The sequence below is a fragment of the Arachis stenosperma genome, chromosome 1 (assembly GCF_014773155.1).
Source record: "Arachis stenosperma cultivar V10309 chromosome 1, arast.V10309.gnm1.PFL2, whole genome shotgun sequence".
NCBI lineage: Eukaryota > Viridiplantae > Streptophyta > Magnoliopsida > Fabales > Fabaceae > Arachis > Arachis stenosperma.
In genome coordinates, this window is record NC_080377.1 from 86,605,000 (window position 1) to 86,621,401 (window position 16,402).

A 16,402-nucleotide genomic window follows, 5' to 3' on the forward strand; every position below is an offset into this window, starting at 1 on the left:
TGAGTTATTTTTGGGGTTTTGATAAGAAGCATGGAAGATAAATGGCAAGAAAGTAAACTAAGGCCTAAAAAGGTCTTGGCAAGGGTTGGTAGTCAAGGATCTCTATCCTAATCACTAACCACAATATGAGAATTGGCAAGGATTAATCCCATTAAATCATCCTCTAACTAGTAGTAAAGGAAAGTTAAATGAGCTATATCAATCCTAGTCCATAAGTCCTAACTCTCCACCAATTCAATTAGTGAGAACTAGAGTCAATGGCTCCCAATCATCAATCACTTGGACGTTAGTAACTCAAGAGTTCCTAAGTTACCTTTCCAAGCCAAGAGTATAAAATTCTACTCTAAAATCCAACCAAGCATTTCATCAAACACTTGGAAGGCATAAAAGGAAAGCATAGTAAATTGCAAGAAAAGTAAATCTACACTACTCAATTACAAGGAATTAACAACAACAAATCAAAGGGAACACAATTATTATGAATTACCTTGATTGAATTGAAAGAGAGTAGAAGAAACAATACTAGATCTACAACAAAACATAAGAACAACATAAAGGAAATTACAACAAAAGAATGGAAGAAGAATGAATGTAACTACAAGGAATTGAGAAGATAGAAGTAGAAGAAGATGAATCTAAACCTAGATCTATGAACTAATCCTAATCCTAATTCTAGAGAGAAGTGAGAGCTTCTCTCTCTAGAAACTACTTCTAAACTAATCCTAATGTGTGTGTGAACTAATGAGTTGGAATCCCCCTTTTCTCTTCAATCCTTGGCTTTAAATAGCATCTTTGGCGCCAAAGTTGGTTGGGATTGGGCCCCACAACCCTTCAGAATTCGTTGGCCACGTTTTCATTAAAAAATCATAAACCAACACCGACGCGTACGCGCACATCACGCGTACGCGTCCATGGGGTATTTCGCAGGTGCGCGCAAGCGCCAGGTGCGCGCGCGCGTCCATGGGCGAGTTCAACTTCTTTGACTTCTCATGACTTCTCCACTTTGCATGCTTTCCCTCTTCACTCCTTTGATCCATTCCTAGCCCTTTTCAATCTGAAATCACTAACAAACATATCAAGGCATCTAGTGGAATCAAAGGGAGATTAAAACCATCAAATTAAAGGTTGAAAAGCATGTTTTCACATCTAAACACAAATAAGGAGACAATCACAAAACCATGCTATTTTAATGGATAAATGAGGGTAAAAGGTATTAAAATCTCTTAGAATCAATGCAAGACAAACCGTCAAAATGGGGTTTGTCAACCTCCCCACACTTAAACCAAGCATGTCCTCATGCTTAAACCAAGAATGAAGTAAGGGTATGGCATTTATTCAATGGAAACTAACTAAATGCAATCTACCTATATGCAACTATCTAGATGAATGCAATTGCTTGGTCAAATTAAATTAATTCCCAAGAAGCATATATGAACAAGGGCTAAGGACTAACAAGTCTAATCCACAATTGATTTGAGTTATTAAATAATTTTACAAACTTGCATGAAAAGATGATCATTGGTGGAAACATGTAATTGAGCATCGAACCCTCACCGGTAGTGTTTGCACTCTATTCGCTCAAGTGTTTAGGGTTGATTCTCTCAATTCTCTCCTAATCACGCTTTCTAAGATTTGTTTTTCTTCTAACAATCGACATATATTTCATGCATGCATACATATATCATGAGGTCTTTTCTTTGGTTGTAATGGGGCTAGGGTTAAGGTAGGATGCATATTTGGTCAAGTGAGCTTGGAATTTGAATCTTTGATAAGCTTAAACTTCCCACCTAACCTATGACATCCTATACAAATTCAAAGCTAACCTAACTACCCATTCTTCACTTTTTCACATACTCATGCATTTTCTTTTCATTTCACAACACTTATGCATTGATCTTTATTGAGCTTCACTTTGCTTTGGGGCATTTTGTCCCCTTTTTATTTCTTTCTTTTTCTATATTTTTTTTTTCTTCTTTTTCTTTCTTTTTTTTCTATTATTTTTTTTTTATTGTTTTTTTCTTTTTCTTTTCTTTTTCTTTTGTTTTTTTTTCTCTCTTTTTTTTTCTATATACAAGAGCATCAATGCGTAAGGTCTATTCATTTGATCAATACACGAGCATGTACCCAATTTCCAATAATTTCGATAACAATACAAAACTACCCTTTTATTCACCCAATGTCCCAAGATTCCCACACTTGAATAGTACTCACACACACTAGCCGAAGCCAATCAAAGATCCAAATTAAGGACATTTATTGTTTTCCGCTTTAGGCTTGTAATGTGCTAAACTAAGAATAAGTGGGTTAAGCATAGGCTCAAAGTTGGCTAACAAAGGAAGATAAAAGGTAGGCTATTTGGGTAAGTGAGCTAATGAAATGATGGCCTCAATCATATAAATGCATGAATACACAAAATAATGGACATAAAGAATCAAACAAATCGAAGATTACACTCATAGGAAGAGAATAATGCACACAAGAAGGAAAAATAAGTGGTTATAAGATGTAACCACGCAATTAGGCTCAAATCTCGCTTGCTTGTGTTCTTAGCTCAAAAATATGATCCACAATATATATGTTTCAAGCAAGTTCTATGAAAAGTTTTTCACTCAAATCAATTAAGGTGCCCTATTGATAGAAATCTTGAAAATTTTCATTATTTTGACTAAGCTTATTGTGTATACATATGCAAAAATTAAGAGAATGCAAGTAAAAATCCTAAAATCCTAGAATGAAATGCAAAAGTGTTGGATTAGAAATTTGTCACCCAAGATCGCCGAACGGTCGGACGACCTCCCCACACTTAAAAGTTTGCACCGTCCTCGGTGCACTCAAAGATGAGCAAGGGGGTACGGCGACTCTCCGGATTGCTACGTGTTCTTAGTCTTACTTCCGTTATTGCTCGTGGTGCATTGTGCATGGAAAACAAAAATATAACACCATAAGATGAGAAGATATAAAAACAAGGAAGCATACTTTGTTGGAGTGAGGTAAATCACTAGAATTGAGTGAGTGAATTAGTGTGACATTAAGAAATATTAGGTGTGTGAATTCTAAATTGCGCGGTTTAGAACACACATTAGCATAAAAGTTATGTCACAAAAGAAGCATGCACTTTACTCATTCTAGTGTGCTTGAGATGCTTTAAGTAAACTTGTAAGGTAAAACAAGCATTAAAGAAGCATGGAAGCATTCAAGCCAAACACATATGGATGCATATAATCATAAAATACAATGCATTAAGGTAAATGCACAACATCATCCATCAAGAAGTTGCCTAATCACAGAATAAGGCTCAAATCACATGGTGGCCAAATCATGTAATTCAAGAAGAGTTACAAGCTCGAAGGCAATTCTCATCACTTGGTATTTTTTTTTTCAAAAGGTAAGCATGAAAAACTCAAGACCAAGTAGCAAAATGTAACCTCAATCATAGGATCCAACAAAGATTATCTAAAAACATTAATGCTAAATTAGCATTTAGGCAATAAGGGGGAAGCAATGCATAGTAAACAAAGTCAATAATCCAACACTTATGATGAAAAGAGAGAAAATAAAATGAGAACTAAACTAAAACTAACTAATCAACTAACTAACTAACTAATTAACTAACTAACTAAAATAAATGGTTATCAATGGTGTTTGGAAGTTTTGGATGAGGGGTAGAAGGAGGGAAAAAAGAAAGGAGGAGGAAAGAAATAGAAAGAGGAGAAGAAAAGAAATGTGGTGAAGGAAGGAAATCCACGCGTACGCGCGCATGCCGCGCGCGCGCGGATGGTTTATTTCGAGAGTGGCGTGTACGCGTCATGTGCGCATACGCGTGAATTGGTTTGTGCCTCAGGCCCAATTTCCGCGTGGTGCAGGCCTAACTCTCGGGTCAAGGTATGGACGGTGGACTTCTCAATCCGCGCGTACGCGTGTATGGCGCGCACGCGTGGATGGTCCAGAATGCTTGATGCACGCATACGCACGCAGTGCGCGTACGCGTGGATGGTGCTCTGTTTTTCAAAAATTTTGCTATGTTTTTGCACCACTCCAAGCACTCCAAACCTCCAAACAGCTACCAAGATACCATAAAACCTTATTTAACGTACTAAAATACCAATTCAACTCATCAAATCAATCAAAACAAGAATTTAAACTAATTCTACCAATATGTACAAAAAGAGAAAATGAAAAGAAGTTACCATGGTGGGGTGTCTCCCACCTAGCACTTTTGTTTATTGTCCTTAAGTTGGACTTATGGGGAGCTCCTCTCAAGGTGGCTTGTGCTTGTATTCATCTTGGAACTTCCACCAATGCTTGGACTTCCAATAATCTCCATCATTCAAGATTAATATCTCCAAGCTTTGATGGAGTTCTTCACAAACCATGGGCTCCCAATGTTGATCCTCATGTGTTCCCGGATCCCATATTTTGTCTTCACACCCATCTCCAAGTTGATTATCATTAATCCATGTGGGTGGTGAGCAAGGTGAATTCTCAACAAAGTGACCAAACATCCTTCTAGACCCATGTACTCTAGTTATACACCAACCTTTGCTATCAAGCTTTGGACATGTAACCATGGTGAACCTAGGATGGAATTTCCAACCACTAACCATCTCCTTTTTACTCTTAAAGCCACAAATATGTCTAAGTTGACCATCCGTCTCAAGCAAACCATATTCAAGGGGAATAATAAAGTTTAAGTATAAGGAATTTACCCACTTGAATGAAAGAATGGATGGTGGTGGCTTTGGGAGAGGTATCTCCAATGTCCTTGCAAGTTCTACTCCCTTATATTCTTCCTTGATTGCCTCCACCTCTTCACAAACTTCTTCACTTTCGATCCTTTGTTCATCATTTTCATCTAGCTCTTCTTCATCACTCAAATCATAAATTGGAGGACGAGAGAAATCTACCTCCACATCACTTTCAAATTCATTGAGAGAAGGTTCTTCAAATTTAAAGGATTTTTCACCAAGAAAATTGGATGCATGATCTTCATCACCAAGGGAACTCAATTCTTGCTTTATTCCTTCCAAGTCTTCATTCAAAAATTGTTTTGGAGGTTGTGCACTTTCCTCCTCAACATCAAATTCAATCTTCTTGGAGGGGTTTTCTTCAATTCTAAGTTCCCAAGGGGGTTCCGCATCTCCTAAGTCTTCAACCACTTCTTCCTCTTCTTTAATGACCATAGGTTCCTCCAATTGTTCTAACACAAAGTAGCATTCCTCATTCTCCACCGGAGTTTCCAATCTCTCCTTCATGCTATGCTTTTCAATTGATTCTCCACATGTAACCATGGGAGTGCCTTGAGTACTCAAATATTGGGAGACTAAATTACTTACTACCTTGGTCAAAGTAGCCATAAATTCTAGTGTCTCTCTTTGCATTTCTCCTTGCCCTTGAAGTATAAGGCTAAGGGTTTCATCCATTGAAGATTGGAGTGGATAGGAGGGTTCATTGTCTTGGAGAAATGGTTCATTATAGGAAGGTGGTTCTTCTTGGTAAGGTGGTGGTGTGTATTGAGGTGGTTCTTGGGAGTAGTAATCTTGGAATTGTGGTTCCATGTATGGCTCATATGGTTCAAAAGGTGGTTGGCATAGTGGGTAAGGATCATGGTCATATGGAGGTGTTTGTTGAAAATAGGCTTGTGAGTGTGGTTGAGGGTCATGTTGAGGATATGACTCATAAGCATATGGTGGTGGTTCTTGAAAGTCACAAGGAGATTCACCATAGCCATTTGATTGGTATGCATCATGGAATGGCTCTTCTTCATAGTTCATTGGTGGAGGTTGTTGCCGAGAAGATTGATCATATGCATATGACTCCTCCCACCTTTGATTATCTTCATTATAGTCCTCATTTCCTACAACATAGTAGTAATCACACTCATAGCCAAAATGAGAATTCATAGTGAAAAGAGAAAATAAAAACAAAAACTACTAGGAAATAATGAAACAAAGTCCTAACTAGCAAGCAATCCAAAAAAAATCAAGCTATTCACAATATTCACATATATACAATAACCAATAACATAACACCATTGCAATTCCCCGGCAACGGCGCCATTTTGACGATCGGATTTTTGACGGTTTAGAATTTCACTAATAAAATCTCGTTGTAAAGTATAGTTTCTAAACCAAACAATAATCCTTTCATACAAAAAGTTGTTTGTCACTAAAACAAACCCCTAAATTTATAAACCGAAGTATTGGACCTCGGGTCGTTCTCCCTAGGAATTGTAATGAAGTGTTTTGTTATTGGTTTGAGTTATTTTTGGGGTTTTGATAAGAAGCATGGAAGATAAATGGCAAGAAAGTAAACTAAGGCCTAAAAAGGTCTTGGCAAGGGTTGGTAGTCAAGGATCTCTATCCTAATCACTAACCACAATATGAGAATTGGCAAGGATTAATCCCATTAAATCATCCTCTAACTAGTAGTAAAGGAAAGTTAAATGAGCTATATCAATCCTAGTCCATAAGTCCTAACTCTCCACCAATTCAATTAGTGAGAACTAGAGTCAATGGCTCCCAATCATCAATCACTTGGACGTTAGTAACTCAAGAGTTCCTAAGTTACCTTTCCAAGCCAAGAGTATAAAATTCTACTCTAAAATCCAACCAAGCATTTCATCAAACACTTGGAAGGCATAAAAGGAAAGCATAGTAAATTGCAAGAAAAGTAAATCTACACTACTCAATTACAAGGAATTAACAACAACAAATCAAAGGGAACACAATTATTATGAATTACCTTGATTGAATTGAAAGAGAGTAGAAGAAACAATACTAGATCTACAACAAAACATAAGAACAACATAAAGGAAATTACAACAAAAGAATGGAAGAAGAATGAATGTAACTACAAGGAATTGAGAAGATAGAAGTAGAAGAAGATGAATCTAAACCTAGATCTATGAACTAATCCTAATCCTAATTCTAGAGAGAAGTGAGAGCTTCTCTCTCTAGAAACTACTTCTAAACTAATCCTAATGTGTGTGTGTGAACTAATGAGTTGGAATCCCCCTTTTCTCTTCAATCCTTGGCTTTAAATAGCATCTTTGGCGCCAAAGTTGGTTGGGATTGGGCCCCACAACCCTTCAGAATTCGTTGGCCACGTTTTCATTAAAAAATCATAAACCAACACCGACGCGTACGCGCACATCACGCGTACGCGTCCATGGGGTATTTCGCAGGTGCGCGCAAGCGCCAGGTGCGCGCGCGCGTCCATGGGCGAGTTCAACTTCTTTGACTTCTCATGACTTCTCCACTTTGCATGCTTTCCCTCTTCACTCCTTTGATCCATTCCTAGCCCTTTTCAATCTGAAATCACTAACAAACATATCAAGGCATCTAGTGGAATCAAAGGGAGATTAAAACCATCAAATTAAAGGTTGAAAAGCATGTTTTCACATCTAAACACAAATAAGGAGACAATCACAAAACCATGCTATTTTAATGGATAAATGAGGGTAAAAGGTATTAAAATCTCTTAGAATCAATGCAAGACAAACTGTCAAAATGGGGTTTGTCACGCACCCTCCTCAACATCAATGTCAAGCTTCTTGGAGGAGTTTTCCATGATGCTACATTCCCATGGACTCTCAACGTCTCCTAAATCTTCAACCACTTCTTCCTTTTCTTCAATAACCATAGGCTCCTCCAATTGCTCTAATAGAAAATAGCCTCCCTCATTTTCCACCGGGTTTTCCAATCTCTCCTTCATGCTATGATCTTCAATGGATTCTTCACATGTGGCCACGGAAGCACCTTGAGTGTTCAAAAATTTGTAGGCTAAGGTAGACACTACCTTGGTCAAGTTAGTCACAAACTCTAGGGTGTTCCTTTGCATATCCGCTTGTCCTTGAAGTAGCAATGTGAGAGAGTCATCTATTGGGGCTTGGGGTGGATAAGAGGGTTCATTATTTTGGAGAGAGGGTTTATAGTAGGAAGGTGGTTCTTCTTGGTAAGGGTATGGAGATGGTGTGCATTGAGGTGGTTCTTGAGAGTAATTGTGTTGGAATGGTGGTGGTTCCATGTATGGTTCATATGGCTCATAAGGTGGTAGGTATGGTGGATAAGGATTGGGGTCATATGGAGGGTTTTGGTGATATGGGGCTTGTGAGGAAGGTGGTTCAAAATCATGTTGAGTGGGTAGTTCATAGGCATGTGGTAGTGGTTGTTGACAATCATAATAAGGGTTACCACATCCATTAGATTGATATGCATTAGGATAAAAGTTATACCCATAAGGAGTTGGAGGGTGTTGCCAAGAAGGTTGATCAATCCCTTGAGGCTCTTCCCATCTTTGGTTGTGCCCAAATCCTTGATGCATATTACCATTGTAGTTCCCATTTCTTACAACATAATTTGAGCCAAACTCATAGCCAAAGTGAGGATGAGAATTCATAATAGCAAAGAAAACAAAAATTAACAAAGATAAGCAACGAAGTCCTAAACCTAACAAAAACTAACAAACAAGCAAAAGACAAACATATTCACAATATTCACATATGTACAATAACCAATAACATAACACCATTGCAAATCCCCGGCAACGGCGCCATTTTGACGAATGGATTTTTGATGGTTTAGAATTTCTCAAATAAAGTCTCGTTGTAAAGTAAAGTTTCTAAACCAAACAATAATCCTTTCATACAAAAATTTGTTTGTCACAAGTACAAACCCCTAAAATCTATAAACCGAAGTATTTAAACCTCGGGTCGTTCTCCCTAGGATTTACAATAAAGTGTCTTGTTATTGGTTGTGAGTTGTTTTGGGGTTTTTGAGATTTTTGACAAGAAATATAAATGGCAAAGAAAATAAACTAACAACTAATAAAACTCTTGGCAAGATGTGAGAACTAGAAGTCCTATCCTAGTTATCCTTCTCAATTGTGATGAGAATTGTGTATTGCTCCCACTTAGTTAACCTCTAACCATGGAGGAAAGTCAAGTGGATGAATCAATTTGATTCCTCAAGTCCTAATCAACTCCTAAAGGAAAGACTAGCTTTAGAGGCATTCAAATCAATTAGCAACTTCTAATTATCAATCAACAAAGGAATTAGATAACTCAAGAGTCACTAATTACTCTACCTAGGCCAAGAGAAACAAAACCTACACTAAAATCCAACCAAGCATTTCATCAAACACTTGGAAGGCACAAAAGAAAAGCAAAGCAAATTGACAACAAGAATAGAATCTAACAACATTTATTGAAAGGAATTAACAACAACAATCAAAAGAGACACATTTATTATGAAATACCTTCTATTGAATTGGAAGAAAGTAGAGGGAACAATACTAGATCTACAACAAAATGTAAGAACAACATAAAGGAAATTATAACAAAAGAGTAGAAGAAGGATGAATGTAACAACAAGGAATTGAGAAGATAGAAGTAGAAGAAGATGAATCTAAATCTAAATCTAAGAACTAAACCTAAACCTAATCCTAATTCTAGAGAGAAGTGAGAGCTTCTCTCTCTAAAACTCTAAAAAAAACTAAAAACTATCTAACTAATGATCTAGGATTAGTCTATGGATGTGAATGTGTTGTCAATCCCCTTCAATCCTTGGCTCTTATATGCATTTTGGCGCCAAAGTTGGTTGCTGAAACCTTCCAAAATCGCCAGGCACGTGTTGCATTAGTGAGGTCATGTGCCATCATCGGTGCGTGCGCGTACGGTGCGCGTGCGCGTCCTTGGTCTGTTTCGCAATGTGCGCGCGAGCGCCTTGTGCGCGTGCGCGTGCTTGGCTGACCTTGCTTCTTTGACTTTTTATGCTTCTCTCCACTTGTATACTTCCTCCCTTGCTTCCTTTGATCCATGCCTAGCCTATTTCATCCTGAGATTACTAACAAACATATCAAGGCATCTTATGGAATCAAAGAAGAAATAGAATTCATCAAAATAAGGCTTAAGAAGCATGTTTTTACACTTAAGCACAAATACAGGAGAGATAACGAAATCATGCTAATTCCTAGGCTAAATGTGACAAAAGGTTATCAAAATATTCTAATTTCAATACAAAACAAATCGTCAAATTGGGGTTTGTCAGCAGGTCGCGTTGCAACGTTATCTGGGGGCCGTTGCAACGGATGCTGGGCGCGGTGCAACGGATGCTGGGGTCCGTTGTAACGGAGGCAGGGCGCGTTGCAACGGATGCCGGACGCGTAGCAACGGAGGCAGGGCGCCATGCAACATTGGCCGTGGCCGTTGCACCGGAGGCAGGGCGCGTTGCAGCGTTGGCTGGGGGCCGTTGCAACGGATGCTGGGCGCGGTGCAACGGATGCTGGGGTCTGTTGCAACGGAGGTAGGGCGCGTTGCAACGGATGCCGGATGCGTTGCAACGTTGGCTGGGGTCGTTGCAACGGAGGCAGGGCGCCATGCAACGTTGGCCGTGGCCGTTGCAGCGGAGGCAGGGCGCGGTGCAACGTTGGCTGGGGTCGTTTGGTGCACGAATTTGTAATCCGCACAACTAACCAGCAAGTGCACTGGGTCGTCCAAGTAATACCTTACGTGAGTAAGGGCCGATCCCATGGAGATTATTGGTTTGAAGCAAGCTATATTTATTTTATTAATCTTAGTCAGGAGGCCAATAGGATTAAAAGTGAAATTACTAGATTTGATTATAAAAATAAAAGAGAATAACAGCGTTACTTGTTGTGCAGTAATGAGAAATATGTTGGAGTTTTGGAGATGCTTTGTCCTTCGAAAATTCAACTCTTCCTTGAAATCCTTCAACACACGAAAAATCCCTTCCATGGCAAGCTCTATGTAGGGTGTCACCGTTGTCAATGGCTACTTCCCATCCTCTCAGTGAAAACGTTCCTATGCTCTGTCACAGCACGGCTAATCATCTGTCGGTTCTCAATCAGATTGGAATAGAATCCATTGATTCTTTTGCGTCTATTACTAACGCCCAGCCTTCAGGAGTTTGAAGCTCGTCACAGTCATTCGATCCCAGAATCCTACTCGGAATACCACAGACAAGGTTTAGATTTTCCGGATTCTCATGAATGCCGCCATCAATCCGGCTTATACCACGAAGATTCTGCGTAATGAATCTAAGAGATACTCATTCATTCTGATGTAGAACGGAGGTGGTTGTCAGGCACACGTTCATGGGTTGGGGAAGGTGATGAGTGTCACGGATCATCACCTTCTCCATAATTAAGCGCGAATGAACATCTTAGATAAGAACAAGCGTGTTTGAATGGAAAACAAAGGAATTGTATTAATTCATCGAGACGCTGCAGAGCTCCTCACCCCCAACAATGGAGTTTAGAGACTCATGCCGTCAAAAAGTATGTAATTTAGATCTGAAAATGTCATGAGGTACAAAATAATTCACTAAAAGTTGTTTAAATAGTAAACTAGTAACCTAGGTTTACAGAATATGAGTAAACTAAGATAATTGGTGCAGAAATCCACTTCTGGGGCCCACTTGGTGTGTGCTGGGGCTGAGACTAAAGCTATCCACGAGTAGAGGCTTTTCTTGGAGTTGAACTCCAAGTTATGACGTGTTTTGGGCGTTCAACTCCGGATCATGACGTTTTTCTGGCGTTTAACTCCAGACAGCAGCATGTACTTGGCGTTCAACGCCATGTTACGTCGTTTATCTTCGCGCAAAGTATGGACTATTATATATTGCTGGAAAGCCCTGGATGTCTACTTTCCAACGCCGTTAAGAGCGCGCCAATTGGACTCCTGTAGCTCCAGAAAATCCATTTCGAGTGCAGGGAGGTCAGGATCCAACAGCATCAGCAGTCCTTTTTCAGCCTAAGTCAGATTTCTGCTCAGCTTCCTCAATTTCAGCCAGAAAATACCTGAAATTACAGAAAAATACACACACTCATAGTAAAGTCCAGAAATATGATTTTTGCTTAAAAACTAATAAAATTCAATTAAAAACTAATTAGAACATACTAAAATCTACATGAAATTACCCCCAAAAAGCGTATAAAATATCCGCTCATCACAACACCAAACTTAAACTGTTGCTTGTCCTCAAGCAACTAGATAAATAAAATAGGTTTTAACAGAAATTAAGAAGTAATAATATTTTTAGAGTTTGAAATGAAGCTCAGATTCTTTTAGATGAGCGGGGCTTGTAGCTTTTTGTTTCTGAATAGTTTTGGCATCTCCCTTTATCCCTTGAATTTCAGAATAATTGGCATCCATAGGACTCAGAATTCAGATAGTATTATTGATTCTCCTAGTGTAGTATGTTAATTCTTGAACACAGTTATTTTAAGAGTCTTGGCTGTGGCCCTAAGCACTTTGTTTTCCAGTATTACCACCAGATACAAAAATGCCACAGACACATGACTAGGTGAACCTTGTTCAGATTGTGACTTAGCTTTGCTAGAGTCCCCAGTCAGAGGTGTCCAGGGCTCTTAAGCACACTCTGTTTGCCTTGGATCACGACTTTAACCACTCAGTCTCAAGTTTGTAACTTGGACCTGCATGCCACAAGCACATTGTTAGGGACAGCTTGGTTTAGCCGCTTAGGCCTGGATTTTATTTCCTTGGGCCCTCCTATCCATTGATGCTCAAAGCCTTGGATCCTTTTTACCCTTGCCTTTTGGTTTTATGGGCTATTGGCTTTTTCTACTGCTCCTTCTTCTTCTTTTTTTTTGACTGCTTTTTCTTGCTTCAAGAATCAATTTCATGATTTTTCAGATCATCAATAATATTTTTCGTGTTCCTCATTCTTTCAGGAGCCAATATTCATAAAATTCAAGATAAAAATTATGCACTGTTCAAGCATTCATTCAGAAAACAAAAAGTATTGCCACCACATGTAATTAATTATAATTTTTATTATTAAGAACTCGAAAAATATAGATTACTTCTTTGTTCTAAAAAAAAATCTACTACTTTATTCATGCCTGATGATGATGAGAGAAATAAATTATAGCTTAATTGGAAATAAAATCAAAATAGACCTACTAATTACTACTACTAAATATCTCCTAAGGTAAATTTCTATAATACTACTATCACTAAGTTAAAGCAGAAAAATTGGAACTCAGCAACCTGTTGTTTTGAGGAGTAGATGTCCCTCTAATCTGTGGGGTGCTTTTCAAGGATTTATTTTTGGCATTTTAGCTCCCTTAGATCACGCCCTTGCTCTTCCTGTTCCTTAAGCAGTTTGCAAAGCATGCTACTTTGATTGTTCTGTTCTTCCTTTATTTGGTCCATAGCTTCTTGCAATTTGGAAACAGAAGCCTCAAGATGTTCCCAATATTCGAATTGAGGCAGTTCTGGGAGGGCTTCCTGTGCTCTCCTCTTGGCAGAATCATCTTGTTGCTGTTGTCTGACCATTGATATTCCAGTAATTAGCCTCTCAACTGGAATATACTCTGTTATTCCCATCTTCACTCCGGCATCTTTGCAGAGCATAGAAATTAAGCTTGGATAGGCCAATTTGGCGTCCTTGGAATTCCTGTTTGCTATTTTGTATAGCTCACATGAGATCAGTTGATGGACTTCTACCTCTTTTCCCAGCATGATGCAGTGAATCATGACAGCTCTTTTGATGGTTACTTCAGAACGGTTGCTGGTGGGCAATATGGAACGCCCAATGAAATCCAGCCAGCCTCTGGCTACTGGTTTTAGATCTTCTCTTTTGAGTTGGATTGGGGTGCCAGTGGTGCTGGTAGTCCACCTGGCTTCAGGGATGCATATGTCCTCTAGAATCTTGTCTAGACCTTTGTTTACCCTCATCATTCTCCTGTTAAAGGAGTCTGGGTCATCTTTTAGTTGAGGAATCTTAAATATTTCCCTGATCTTGTCAGGATGAGTATGAACAATCTTTCCTCTGACTAAGGTCCGATGGTCATAAAGAGCAGCTCCAATTATTCTCTGCCTGTCTGTCTGCCATAAATTAGCATAGAACTCCTGAACCATGTTTCTTCCCACTTTCGTTTCAGGATTGGTCAGAATTTCCCAATTCCTGATTCGACTTTGCTCTTGAATCTCTTGATATTCATCTTCTTTCAGATCAAATTTGACTTCCGGGATCACTGATCTGTGACTCATTATTTTGTAGTAATGATCTGAATGTTCTTTAGTTAAGAACTTCCCTTGATTCCAAAGGGGCTTTGGAGCACTTTCTTTCTTGCCCCTTGGGGTGGGTTGCTTTCCTCTAGGGGCCATGAATTTAAATGAGTATGTTTTTGCGATCACGGATAACCACACCAAACTTAGAGCTTTGCTTGTCCTCAAGCAAAAGAGAAGAAAGAAGAGGGAGAGGAAGAGAGCAAGTGTGGCAAGGTGATGAAGAGTGGGGCGCCGAACACAATATACGGGGAGGGGGGTGGGAAATTTTCGAAAATAAGAAAAGGATAAGATAGAAGATATGATTTTTTTTTTAAAAAATAGATATGATAAGAAAAAGATATAATTTAAAAAATGGAAGATATGAATAATATTTAAAAAAATAGATTTGAATTTTAAATTTTGAAAAAGATATTTTTAAAGAGGTAATTGAGTTTTGAAAACAAATTTTGAAAGAGTTTGATTGGATTGAAAAAATTTGTCTTTATGGATTAAGATACATTTGATATTTTTGAAAAAGGGATTTTAGAAATTAGGATTTTTAGAACACTAATTTGAATTGAGGGATGATAATTTAAAATATGTTTATGCAAGAAATCATGAATTGAAACATAAAAAATTAGAAAATTTGTAAAGAGAAACGAATTTTACCTCCTCCCCACCATCCTGGCGTTAAACGCCCAACTGCTGCATGGTTTGGGCGTTTAACGCCCAAATGTTGCTTCTCCTGGGCGTTCAACGCCCAGCTGATGCATCTTTCTGGCGTTGAACGCCAGGAAGTTCTTTGTTACTGGGCGTTTAGATGCTGTCAATCTGGCGTTAAACGCCCGGAAGGTGCTTCTTTCTGGCGTTTAACGCCCAGAAGATGCTCCTTTCTGGCGTTTAACGCCCAGAAGGCTACCCTTACTGGCGTTGAACGCCCAGTGGGTGCTTCTTTTGGGCGTTCAATGCCCAAAATGTTTCTTACTGGCTTTTTCACGCCAGTGAGCTTCCAATTTCCCTTATAACTCAGTGAATCCAACCAATTGCTATTTTACCTTGAAGATACCTTGACATATACCTGTAGAAATCAATTAACTAATTAATACGAATAAAATTAAATTTTGTGATTGGCTGGGTTGCCTCCCAGCAAGCGCTTCTTTAATGTCATTAGCTGGACTATTACTGAGTTTTAATCAAGTCTCAGTTTTGAGCATTCTTGCTCAAAATTGCCTTCAAGATAATGTTTGACCCTTTGTCCATTAACAATGAACTTTTTGTTGGAGTCATTATCCTGAAGCTCTATGTATCCATATGGTGATACGTTTGTAATGACATATGGACCTCTCCACCGGGATTTTAATTTTCCGGGGAATAATTTGAGCCTAGAATTAAATAACAGAACTTTCTGCCCCGGCTCAAAGACTCTGGATGACAATTTCTTATCATGCCATCTTTTCGCTTTCTCTTTGTAAATCTTTGCATTCTCGAAAGCATTGAGTCTAAATTCCTCTAGCTCATTTAACTGGAGCAATCGTTTTTCTCCGGCTAACTTGGCATCAAGGTTTAGGAATCTGGTTGCCCAATAGGCCTTGTGTTCCAGTTCCACTGGCAAGTGGCATGCCTTTCCATACACAAGCTGGTATGGAGAGGTCCCTATAGGGGTCTTGAATGCTGTTCTGTATGCCCACAGAGCATCATCCAAGCTTCTTGCCCAATCCCTTCTACGGTTAATTACAGTCTGTTCCAGGATTCTTTTGAGTTCTCTATTTGAGACTTCAGCTTGCCCATTAGTTTGTGGATGATATGGAGTAGCTACCCTGTGGCTAACTCCATAACGAACCAGGGCAGCATAAAGCTGTTTATTGCAGAAATGAGTGCCCCCATCACTAATTAACACTCTAGGGATACCAAATCTGCTGAAGATGTGTTTCTGGAGGAATTTTAACACTGTTTTAGTGTCATTGGTGGGTGTTGCAATAGCCTCCACCCATTTGGATACATAATCTACTGCTACCAGAATATAAGTGTTTGAGTATGATGGTGGGAAGGGTCCCATGAAGTCGATGCCCCATACATCAAACAACTCAATCTCCAGGATCCCTTGTTGAGGCATGGCGTAACTGTGAGGTAGATTGCCAGATCTTTGGCAACTGTCACAATTGAGTACATACACTCGGGAGTCTTTATAGAGAGTAGGCCAGTAGAAGCCACTTTGGAGGACTCTTGTGGCTGTTCGCTCACTTCCAAAATGTCCTCCATACTGTGATCCATGGCAGTGCCATAGGATCTTCTGTGCTTCTTCCTTAGGCACACATCTACGGATTACTCCGTCCGCGCATCTCTTAAAGAGATATGGCTCATCCCAAA